Below are 12,563 nucleotides of genomic sequence, written 5' to 3'. Positions count from 1 at the left end.
TCTTCAGTTTTAATCTACAGTTCATAACCAATAGATTGTGGTCAGAGTCCACATCTGCCCCTGGAAATGTCTTACAATTTAAAACCTGTTTCGTAAATCTCTGTCTTACCATTACATAATCTATCTGATACGTTTTAGTATCTCCAGGGTTCTTCCATGTATACAACCTCCTTTCATGATTCTGAAATCAAGTGTTAGCTATGATTAAATTGTGCTCTGTGCAAAAGTCTACTAGGCGGCTTCCTCTTTCATTTCTTAGCCCCAATCCATATTCACCTACTACGTTTCCTTCTCTCCCTTTTCCTACACTCGAATTCCAGTCACCCGTGACTATCAAATTTTCGTCTCCCTTCACTATCTGAATAATTTCTTTTATTTCATCATACATTTCTTCAATTTCTTCGTCATCTGCAGAGCTAATAACAAATCGAATTTCGTGCCGTTATCCTGCAAGTTGGTAAGCGTGCTACAAACAGCGTGCAGAATGGCCTGTAGGTGGGAGAATAGTGCAGATGCACACATACCGTCGCAGTATCACTATAAATATGGCCGTCCCACTTGCGACTTGCACCAGGAAAGAGCAGCGTTCTGTTATTCGGTTTTTGCGTAGTGAAGGTGTGAAACCTATTGAAATTCATCGACGAATGAAGTTTCAGTACGGTGATGCATGTTTGTCATAGCACCAAGTCTGGAGTAGGAAGTTCGCAAATGGTGTGACTTCAGTGGAAGATGCTCCTCGTCCAGGTCAGGCACATTGAGTTGTGACTCCTCAGAACATTGCAGCAGTTGAAGCCATAGCGAAGCAAAACCGCCGAGTGACATTGAATGACATTGCAGCATGTTTACTGATTAGTCATGGGTCAGCACACCATATTGTGCATGATGTGCTCCAGTTTCACAAAGTGTCTGCAAGATGGGTGCAACGGCAGCTGACTCCTGAAATGAGAGAACGACGTGTTGACGCTTGTGAAGAACTTCGGCGCTTTGAACGAGAAGGTGATGGCTTCCTTGCAAGACTCGTTACTGGGGACGAAACCTGGGTTCAGTTGCAACAATCACAGACCTGCATTTTGAGTGTCTTCCTCATCCACCATACTCACCAGACCTTGCCCCAAGTGATTTCCATATCTTTGGACCACTCAAAGACGCAATGGGAGGAAAGAAGTTCCGTTCAGATGAAGAGGTACGCTACGCGGTGGATGAGTGGTTGCGCGGACTACAAAAAGAATTTTTTTCTAAGGGAATTTATGAACTTTGTAAGCGCTGGAGGACTTGCATTGAGCGTGGGGGAGATTACTTTGAAAAGTGGTACAGCTTTCTACCACTTCTGCACAATAAATAATATTTAAAAATATTTAAGGTTTTCATTTGACTCACGCTCGTATTATGCTAGCCTCAAATGCTTGTTAGTCTCTACGTAAATTAATTCTGATATGGCGATAATATTTCGCTACCCCTGGAGAGTGTAGTATGACTTGCAGCTTGCAGCAACCCTGGTTGATACTTGCAAATCCTGTTGACCAGGTCGTGCAAATGTCTGCGACTTCTATGATGGCTTGGGAGCCATTGTCCAAGACGGCTGCTGAGTTAAGAGACTATCCGTTAGAATTCTAAGTCGCTGCGAGGCGTGTGAGACGTCGCAATGCAAGTCTCATCGTAAGTTGGGCGAGTGTGATCGCTTCGTTAATCGAAACGCATTGTTAGTTGCTGCAGTATTATCATCTTAATCACCGATAGAGAACTGTGGAGAAGAGAAAATTGAGAGTGGTCCGTGTGTGGCATCACCTATACAGGGGCATTCACTACTTATTATTGAGTTACTACATCTATGTCGAACTGTTTTGCTCGACAAAAATTGTTTACTACAGTGATTCTCGAACTGCATGTAAGGTCCTATATTCGTGCAGGGTGATTTCAGGAGCCCTACAATGAAGCTGCAAATGTTTTTTACTGAGTTTTAATATACCGAAACAGCATTACTCGACATGAGAGAGTAGTTTTTTTTGTGTTATGCGGACAATGAGTAGTCCATATCTCTGAAAACACATTGAAGAATGAGTCGGCCAGTCCTTTCCCGGCAGGAAAATAAAGCTAAAGCTAAATCGGAATGGCGTGATCGTTATATGAACCAGGATCCTTCCGCTTATGTGTAAACTACTATCATCTCACGCTGAAGCAAAAAATTAACGGCCCCTCTAGTTTAGAGAACAATTACACAACAGACGTTATAAGCAAGAACAGTAGATGTCTCGTTTGGACAGTAGATGTTTCTGTCACTGGCTCACTTACCGAGCTGTTGTTAACTTAGCCGCCAAACAATGTCTCGCACCACAAAACAATGAATAATTCCGAGACGAGCAGAGATTTTCCCTTTCCAAACGACCCCCGCCTCCCGTGACGTTAAATGGGCATCCGTTTCGCTTGTCTTTTCATAAACTTGTTTCAGGCTCTTTGCTTGTCGAGAAACTTCCTCCCGAGTTTCAGACAGCGTTAAACTGATTAAAGTATTGTAACAATAAAAAACTGTTCCTCCGGTCCGGGTTTCTTGGCCGCATTGTTTTCGGTTAAGTTGCAGCGCGACTGTTTCCGCTTCACATTTCTTCCCTTCTCCCTCCCCTTCCCTCTCTCCGCCCTTTCCCTTCCGAGGGCTTTCTCTGCCTCTGTACGGATTTCCCTTTCGCCTGCTTCCATTTTTTACGGCCAAAAAAGGCGTCGTCGCTTGTTCCCGCTTATACATTCGTAACTACGTGAGAATAAAGAAACTCCTGGATTACAAATTGTGTATTGAAACAAGCGGAGGAAAGTCTTCCGGTAGAAAGAATTTAAATACTTTTTATCCCCAAAAATTCATTTTTACACTGAATTCGAATGTGCAACAAGACACGAATAAAATTTTTGACAGAATTTGAAGCCTCTGCGTATTTGTAACATCCTGGATTCACTTGAGGGAAGGAATTGTTATTTAAGTACAACGTTCACACGTAATACGGCATGCGACATATATTCAGTCAGCCTTCTACTTCAGCCAGAAGAAGCGGTAATCAATTTATTTGAGCGCCGCTTACTTGATCTGACGTTATCGTTGTAGCTCCTCGGCACAACCGTACCACCAATGTCTGCTAGAGTAAATCAGTTCATCGAGTTAATTTATTTTGTACGCCCTCGAGTTTTGCTCTGGCCTCAAATACCTTGCCATGTGCAGAAATATTTTTAAAAGGCGAGCTTTGTGCAAAGAAAATACGAAATCGATTGTTTTGAAAAAACAGTTTGTCTTGTGAGCTCTTAAATGTAACCGGAAAAATTTCGTAAGCATATTGTACTTTAGGACAGCCATCTCACAGGGAAGCTAAAAGACAATATATTAAAGTTTCACGTGGCTGGGAGTATTTGTTTTCCTTCGAATGTTATTCCCTGATAAAATTCAGAGGTAAAATTTAAAAGAGAAATACCAGAGTAAAAGTGTGTATTTGGTCCCATAACATTTGTTTCTGAAAGTTACCGCATTTGCAAATTCAGGACAAGAAAACATTTACTTACGCTCCACTTCCTGGAAACAATGGTTCATTTAGGTAGTGTTAACTCTAGATGCCGTACACACTAAGACAAAAAAGAAAACAAAAGCGACGCACCACGGAGGAATTATCAGAATGGGATGGAAATCGGTAAATGCGATGTATAAGTACAGGCAAACTTGTGATTACAATTTCAGAAAAATTGGATGATTTATTCAAGATAAAAAGCCTCACTAATTGAGGAAGACAACAACGTGATGGTCCATCTCTGGCCCCTACGCAAGCAGTTATGCGGCTTGGCATAAATGGCAGAGTTGTTAGATGTACTCCTAAGAGATATCATGCCAAATTCTCTTCAACTGGCGCGTTAGATGGTCAATACCTCGAGTTTATTGAAGAGTCCAGCCCATAAGGCTCCGAACGTTCAGAAATACGGAGAGATCCAACGACTTGCTGGCCAAGGTAGCGTTTGGAAAACATGAAGACAAGCAGTAGAAACTCTCCCCGCCTGCGAGGGGCCGTTGTCTTGTTGAAATGTAAGTCTCGGATCGTTTGCCATGAAGGGCAACAAAACGGAACGTAGAATATCGTTGGCGTAGCGCTGTGCTGTAAGGGTGTCGCGGCTGATAACCAAAGATGTCCTGCTACGAAAACAAATAGCGTCTCTGACAATCGCTCCTTGCTGTCGTGCCGTATGTCTCACCACTGTCAGGGATGTCTTCAGACACGTCCTTGCTGGTCATCGAGGTTCAGTTCGAAGTAAGACTCGTCACTGAAGATAATTCAACTCCATTCAATGAGATTCCAAACCGAATTTCCCCGACATCGCTACAAACGGTCTTGTTGGTGTACGGAAGTTGATGGCAGTCGGAATGTCTTGAGCTCTGTCCCCTTTCTATAAGACACCCATTAATTGTCCTTGTTATCGCTGAAGCAGCAGTTGGTAATGACTAATCTGGTGCTCTGTGTGCCTCTCTGATGATTGCTCGGTCATCACGTTCTGTCGTCTCTCTAGGTTGACCGCTTCCTTGTTGATGCTGTGTTCAGCCATTGTCCAGCCGTTCCTGCCAACATCGTCGAACAGTGGCATCGATCTACACGTCCTTTCTTAAATATTGGCATCTGCAAATATCGTTCACGCGCCTGTCTGCAAGGCCTAGTTACGGTCCAACTGAGTACACGGAACGAAATCTGCAAAGATCTCATGCCCTGTTATCAACATGTCCAATCTTTAATACGCTTGCAAGCTGTACAGTGAAATTGTGAGGCAGCCTCACACATTCCTCTAACGGCAGCGAAAGTTCACGATTTTTATTCTCCATCGCTGCCTTGTTAGTGTGTGCGTGTTGCACAACGGTTTGATCTGACAAGTACCCTTTCGCTCCTGCAAGAAGCAATTTCCACCCCACACTACTACAAAAGTCAGACAGACGCACCCAACATACCAAAAAGAATTGCTTGAAAAACTTTCAGCGATAAATATCTTCTGGAGTCGTCCGCTGTAAGGAAAAGACACTAAAAATATTCTATTTTCTTACGTAACTATTGGGATACTTGGGTACTGGAGTATTGCTAGTGTAAGTAAGCTGTTTAGGTTCTTTTTATTGGTAACGCCACATAGCGCTCTGTATGAAAAATCAAAAATCACTGGCTGTGCTGTGTGCAGTCAGTGGCTGGTTGGTATTGTTGTAATACTCGCCATTGTAGTGTTGGGCGGCTGGATGTTAACAGCGTGTAGCGTTGCGCAGTTGGACGTGAGCCGCCAGTAGTGGTGGATGTGGGGAGAGATATGGCGGAGTTTTGAAACTGGTAAGAATGGATGTCATGAACTGCTATATATATTATGAATATTAAGGTAAATACATTGTTTGTTCTCTATCAAAATCTTTCATTTGCTAACTATGCCTATCAGTAGTTAGTGCCTTCAGTAGTTTGAACCTTTTATTTAGCTGGCAGTAGTGGTGCTCGCTGTATTGCAGTAGTTCGAGTAACCAAGATTTTTGGTTAAGTAAGTGACATGTGAAAGGTATAGGTTAATGTTAGTCAGGGCCATTCTTTTGTAGGGATTATTGAAAGTCAGATTGCGTTGCGCTAAAAATATTGTGTGTCAGTTTAAACACAGTCATGTATAATTTTTCCAAGGGGACGTTTCACTAGTTAGTGTAAGAAAAACGTTAAACGAACGGAAAATATTATTTATTGCGAAATCTGAGAAAATCAAGTGAAACTTTTATTTATAAACTGATATACAAATTTCTGGGTTCTTTTCGGAATAGGAGATTACCTTTTACGGACAGGAATCCTGTTAATGAAATTTATATACAGAGTGTGAGAAAGCTCTTTTATCCCTTTTCTTTAAGTATGTTATTTAGTCAGCAGAATGGCTGAGATCCGCGCCTACTCAACTTGATCCGATTGAATTTTTCTAAGTACAGTCGATGCTGTCGCGTGAGAAATGTAATGGAGTGACGTAAATGAAGTATGTTATTTCCAATGGAGGAAAGATGGGGTTCACCTGCGCTGTAGTGCACAATACCGTGAGCTGTGACGACTGCTGCCTGCATCGTTCGCCACTGAAAAATAACAAAACTCTTTATCTCGCTTGACCTTAGGCAATCGAACGAACTCTCACTACACCTTGATAAAGTGAAGGACTCCTATCTGCCCCTAGTCTAACTATTGACGTGATACACTGGTCAGATAACCAGTCCACCGCGATGCCACTCAATGTTCGCTCGCAGGTGCCAACTAATACTCTGTGTTCACACTGCACATTAAGTGTCACAGCCAACATAGTGAACAAACGCTTAATCGCGAGCAACTCAACATAGAGTATCACTCCGATTTGCTAGCGACAGAGGTGCCCTCTCAGTGCAGTACTGAGTAGAGACTTTGTTCCTCGCTCTCTGCATACATGCACGAGTGCACTCACCCCCACTATGTGTTCCCGCTTCAAGAGTGTCGCGGAACGAAAGGGTATATCATCCACTGTCTTTCCCTCACTCCTCCTGCTCATTGCATCAGAAACATTCCGCCAGTCAGCCTTACTCTTACAAATGGGAGAATGGCGCTCCATTTAAACCGACGAATCCGGAAATATATAGCATCTGCATTAGGCATTTACTGTCCGCCAGTGAGAACTCTGAAATGGCTCACTAGGTCCGTCAAAAAATGTGTATGCTAGGTCTCTCCCAAACAATACTGCGTGTTTTGCTTTTAAGGTGAACACACAGGCCATTATCCCTTTTCTCTGGGAAAAAACTGTTTTGGTCCCTGGGTGGTCGGCCGGCCGGCGCAGCTGCATGCTAACCCACCCTCCAACGGACTTTCCAGCGGGCTGGTTGCCTCCACCGAACAAAAACTCCTGTGGCCGTCGTGTCTTGAATGTCTGTGTACACCAGCCTCGACTTTTTAATCTAGGTGCGCACTTGCGATTTATTTATTAGATTTGCATATCGACTAAATGGAAAGATGTAAAATTGACTCTACCCTATCGAGTTTGGGATTGAATGAAACGTCTTGGTACACAGAATACGATGGTGAGATCGGAATATGTAAGAAATGAAGGTCAGGAGACCACGCCACCTTCCAGCCTTTATGAATATAAGAATATAAGTTTGCGTAACTCCTTCTTGGTGTGTCCCTTATTTTTTACAGTGTTCTTTGAGACCAATCTATTAAAGAATGGACAGTAGATTTTCTGTCGATGGTACTGCTGTACCATACAATCAACGTGACTACAAATTAATTATGCCACAATTTTACCCCTGCGCATGCATTATATGCAGTATGTGCACTGTAGTTGTCAGATGTAAGGCTTCACTTGCTTATTGTTAGTCACTTCTACTAGTTGAGAGCTAAATCACTTATGTGTCAGTAGTTTCACATCTCAGTAAAGAACTCGAAACATACGCCTCTGGCAGAAGCATGTAAGAGGAACCGTGTTCAAATTTGGAAGGATAAAGTTGAAAGAACCAGTAGTAAGTGAATAATCCGACAGCCTCCTAGGTATAGAGCCTGTAAGCAGCGCGAAGACGGTATTAGACGAGATGCAGCTTTTAAGAGGTGTTACTCTCACGCACCATACGGAATAGAAAGTGAAGAAACCCTGTTACGTGCTACAATGGCAAATACGCTCTTCAGTGCAGTTCACAATGGTTGCAGTGCCATGTCCTAACACAGGATAGAGGGCAGACAGGGGATTTGTGGTCAGCCTGCAACTTCCGAGCAGTGATGAGCAAATGCAGGACAAATTCCCAGTGAAGGCCGGTTGATGACTTATATCAGTGCCAAACACTATCACAGGGTATCTTCAAGAGATGCAGAGTCTGAGACTCGATAGGATGCTTGCAGGAGGAGACTCATGGAATTCAGAGGTCTGATTAACATTATTTACTTGCGATCAGGCTAACTAGTGTACTGGAGGCTAGTTCTAAACATTAGAAAAGGCAAGGGAGGCAACTGGTTGCACAACAGAGGTCAGTGTCTGAAGCCATGGGGCGGGTGGTAACAGAAGAAGCAAACACTAGCAGCCCGTCATGTGCAAACTTGAGAGCAGCCCTCCAAGTGAGAAAACAGACATGTCGGAGCTTACCGAGGCTGGCCACGAGCGACAAGGAGTCACTGCCCCAGCGATCTGACTGATAATTTCCTCTTATTACAAAAAACATGTTTATCTAAAGAATCGTCGGCGCACGATTTCTCCCTTCCTATAGTCATGCCACCAATTCACCGGCACTTAACAAGCTTCGACCAATCTGGCGAGTCGCTCAGTACCTCCAGTTCGCCCCTGGCCAACCATATTTAGACTCCTGCCCTGCTCCTACTCGGTAGGTAGAGATGCTTCTGGATTCTACATTAACGAACTCCAAGTTTAGCTGAAAGCTAAACGTCACCGCCACTCCTATTATGGCCGGCAACAACAGTGTCTTGTCCTCCGTCCTTCTGTGAGTGAGGACTGCTATAGAAGCGCTCTGACGCTGCAGTTCTCAGGACCAAGTATCAAGCTTGCTGCCTCTTCTATAACGAGCCTTTTCGTGGCCATCTTCTACGATGACACCTTACAACAGCGTGTAGTCGGTGGATAGAGTTACCAGTTAATGCTCTGAAGTGAAATTTTTCCCATGGAACAGCGGCACAAAGCATCTGCAGTTTGCAATGTTCTAGTGTTACTATTTATCTCCGGTAACCTAAACGCTACCACTTTCGTCTGCTCTCTGCATTGTGTCTCCGATTTCCTACCTTGCAGTGCCCTTCATGGCTCCAAATATCCTTAAGCGTAACAGCGTACAAGTCATTATGTCCTCAATATACGATAGCAGAGTATGAACGTAGCTGTAGATGAAAATAGGCAACAGATGTTGAAATAGTTTTTCTTGGGCATTCTAACAAGATTGAAATCTTTCGTTGCAATGATTATTCAAAGCAGTCTAGCATGACAAAATGCGGTTTCATTTCGTGAAACGCACCATAAATGGGAGCAGTCAGGTTAGTTCCGGTTATAACTGAAGAACTGTGCACGTCATTTTCAACAAACCCAAAGAATGACGATGAATGGTCTCCCTGTACGTCACGTTGATCTGAAGATGATGGCTTCAGAGTATTGAAATCGAAGAGGAAAGGTCTGGTTGTGCTGGAAAAAAATTATTGTAACACTAGTTTTTTGTCAGGAGTATACAGAAAGCCAAATGAAAGTCCCAGCATAAAGCGTAGGTGCCCTGCAAGTCTTCCGTTGCTTTGATGTAATTTTCTGGCGTTACGAGTTCATGGTATACGTCGATGGCCATTAAAACTGCAACATAATGAGGAAGGTATGCAACAAGCTTGCAGCTGGCATCAAATGTGCTAGATGTTTAGACATGTAAATGATTACCATTGCACCACAGCCGGGCAAACCAGGTAGGACTAACGCCATCTACTCTTTATATATAAAGGAAGATTACACAGTGAGTTTAACATTTGAATGTCTCTGACAATATCATGTTATGCATGGTGCAAAAAGGAGATACACGAACTAGCACCAGAACGGAATTCGACAGTGGCAGGGTAGTGGGTTACTGAAAAGTTGTTTTACGTCTCGAGATATTGCTTTCCGCACTGGTCGGGCTCACACTTCTGTCATGTACATATAGAATCGATGTGTTCACTTTGTCCTTAGCCAACGTCATGCAGAATCTCAACTGTCCCACGTGATTAGCTATCGAGAGGTCAGACATATTGCTCGCTCGACCGCGCAAGACCCGCTTTGAGTCTGAAATGAACATTCAGCTTCTTCACCGACGTAAACAACTTTCCCTTTATAGCAAATACGTAATCTCATTGAAGTATTTCAAACTCACGATGCCCAGTCTCAGTCCACCCATTACAAAACAGCCCAGACACAGAATTGAGCTTTGGGTTCTCCTTAAACACCTTGTTTGTAATAGTGGTGTGATTGCAGATACAACTGAATTCTGCACACTGTATTCTTTGAAGTGTGCGTTTCACAGGTATGTTGACTTGTGGTTGCTGATGAATCTTGTCTCATACGATCTGATACCATCTCCTCCAATTTTACTGTGCGAAAAATTCTTCGCCGACGAAATTCTTCGCCTCTCTGTCGCTTGAATGACCCAATTTCTTGTAGTTTTTTGAGACTCAATACTTTTCTCTGAACATTCGTTTGGCTTTGTGGACTCCACATCCTGCAATTTTCTGTAATGACTAATGCTCATTGTTTGACAACCAACCCATGTCCGCAATAGAGGTGCTGTCGACGGTATTTGGCTGGCAAGGAAGGCGGTGGCGTACAGTTCCTAATAACCAGGCATTGCGTCGATTTCCTGGATTAAACGCCAAACCTCTCCGTAGTGTCTTGTGGATTGAAGGCATGTGACACTGTCTATGGCGATCCGTCCATCAAATGGGGATGTGAAGCTCGGTGGACATTTGATGCTGTTAGAGAGGAATGAGCTATGCGCCAGCACCGCAAAACCACGCTACCCACAAATTCACCGCGAGGAAATGATCCACTGTGCACAAAATACTTTTGCAATTAGACGACTGAAACTACCCCTCGGTGTCTCCTAGCCAACATTGTCATAAGACTATTTCTTTTGAGGACCAATCCCGGACTGTAAGCACTGGTAAACTATCGCGGACTTATCAGAGGCGATTGTGTATTTATTTCCAGGTAGAATCCCCAAACTCCATTCAGTACGAAATTTGTGTTCGAGACGTAAGCGATTTACAGAGATGACCCTCATATCCTGATGTATCTTCAAATGTTAATCTCGTTTCTTAGATTTTTAACTAAGAATACCCACCTTAGGATCTGCTACAAGGTGTACAATTTTGTCCCTAATGGTCTTGGGGCAGCTCGTATACACATTTAGGAAACAACACGGAAGGAACGAATGAATATTAGGGTTTAATGTTCCGTCGACGACGGGACCAATAGCAGCGGAGCATAAGTTCGTGTTACCGAAAGTTGGAGAAAAAATCGGTTGCGACCTTTTTGAAATCTACTGCACCGCTATTTGTCTCAAACAATTTATGGAAACCATATAAACTTTAATCAGAATGGTCTGACGAAAGTTTCGATCGCGCTGCTCAGGAATATCAGTCCAATGTTGTAGATCCTGGGTTTTGGTCTCCTTCGGAGCTGAAGGTTTATCGGATGGAAATGAGATGTACTGCCTGTCGCTGTTTCCATATCACCACATTAAAAACAATCTCACTTGCTAATTATCGGCTCCCTGGACCGTTCAGACATCAGCCTTTAACCCCTACGGCATGAGATTTTTTTGCCTGAATAAATGGGTTAGCAAATAAAGGGAACTGGGGTAAAACGACTCGTGTTATTGATAAAAACACATAAATGCGAGGTAATATTGTGACAATGAATAGAATTTTAAAAAACCAGAATACCGGTCTATATGGTGAGCTGCCAACTTTCTGTAGGACAAGGTAAATGTACAGGATGGGGCAAACAAAGTTCATGGGTACAAAGAAACACAGCAGAGGAAAGAAAATACAGTAGTAACTTGAGTACAGCAGGTACTGAAAGTGACCACCATTCATCATGTCTTGGCCGGCCGCAGTTCTGGGTGCTTCAGTCCGGAATCGCGTGACTGCTACGGTCACAGGTTCGAATCCTGCATCGGGCATGGATGTGTGTGATGTTCTTAGGTTAGTTAGGTTTAAGTAATTCTACGTTTTAGGGGATTGATGACCTCAGATGTTAAGTCCCATAGTGCTCAGAGCTATTCATCATCTCTTGGCACTTTTGGGCCCTAGTCAGCAAGTTGCTGAAATCTGATCGATGCTGGAGTGCTAGAATTCCTGCAGTCTCAACAGAAATATTCTGCTGCAGTTCTTGAAGACTGTGGGGGTATACGATACATTTTAGACAGAGGGCACCCCACACAAAGTAATCACACACTAACAGATCAGGTGAACTGAGTGACCAGCTAGGACGGTGACCAGATTGATAACAAAACTGTCTGGTGTGAAGATTATGTAAATGTGCTCAAAGGTCCCGTCGTTTCATATGGATCCTGGCAGGGTCGCCATATGAAACATACCCTTAGAAAAATTATTGAATTACTGTGCTGATAAACCTCTTACATTATTTGATTTTCAAACAGCTGATCAGAACTGAATGCTCAGACATTTCAGTCTTTCCCTATTCTGATCAACACTAAGCAGACATACAATATTTTTAGCGCAACACAATCTGACTTTCAAAAATCCCTACAAAAGAATTGCCCTGACTGACATTAACCTATACGTTTCACAAATCACTTACCTCACAAAAATCTTCGTTACTCAAACTACTGCAATACAGCGAGCGCCAATACTGCCAGCTAAATAAAAGATTCAGACTACTGAAAGCACTAACTACTGATAGGCATAATTAGCAAATGAAAGATTTTGATAGAGAACAAACAATGTATTTACCTTAATAGTGTTCAAAAGTCATTATCTATATCAGTCCATGACAACCAATATTACAAATTTACTGTCTCTGTCCAGATCATCCGTTCTCAAAACTCCGCCATCTCTCTCCCC

Source organism: Schistocerca gregaria, chromosome 6 (assembly GCF_023897955.1).
Source record: "Schistocerca gregaria isolate iqSchGreg1 chromosome 6, iqSchGreg1.2, whole genome shotgun sequence".
Lineage (NCBI taxonomy): Eukaryota > Metazoa > Arthropoda > Insecta > Orthoptera > Acrididae > Schistocerca > Schistocerca gregaria.
Note: the sequence above shows the minus strand (reverse complement) of the source record.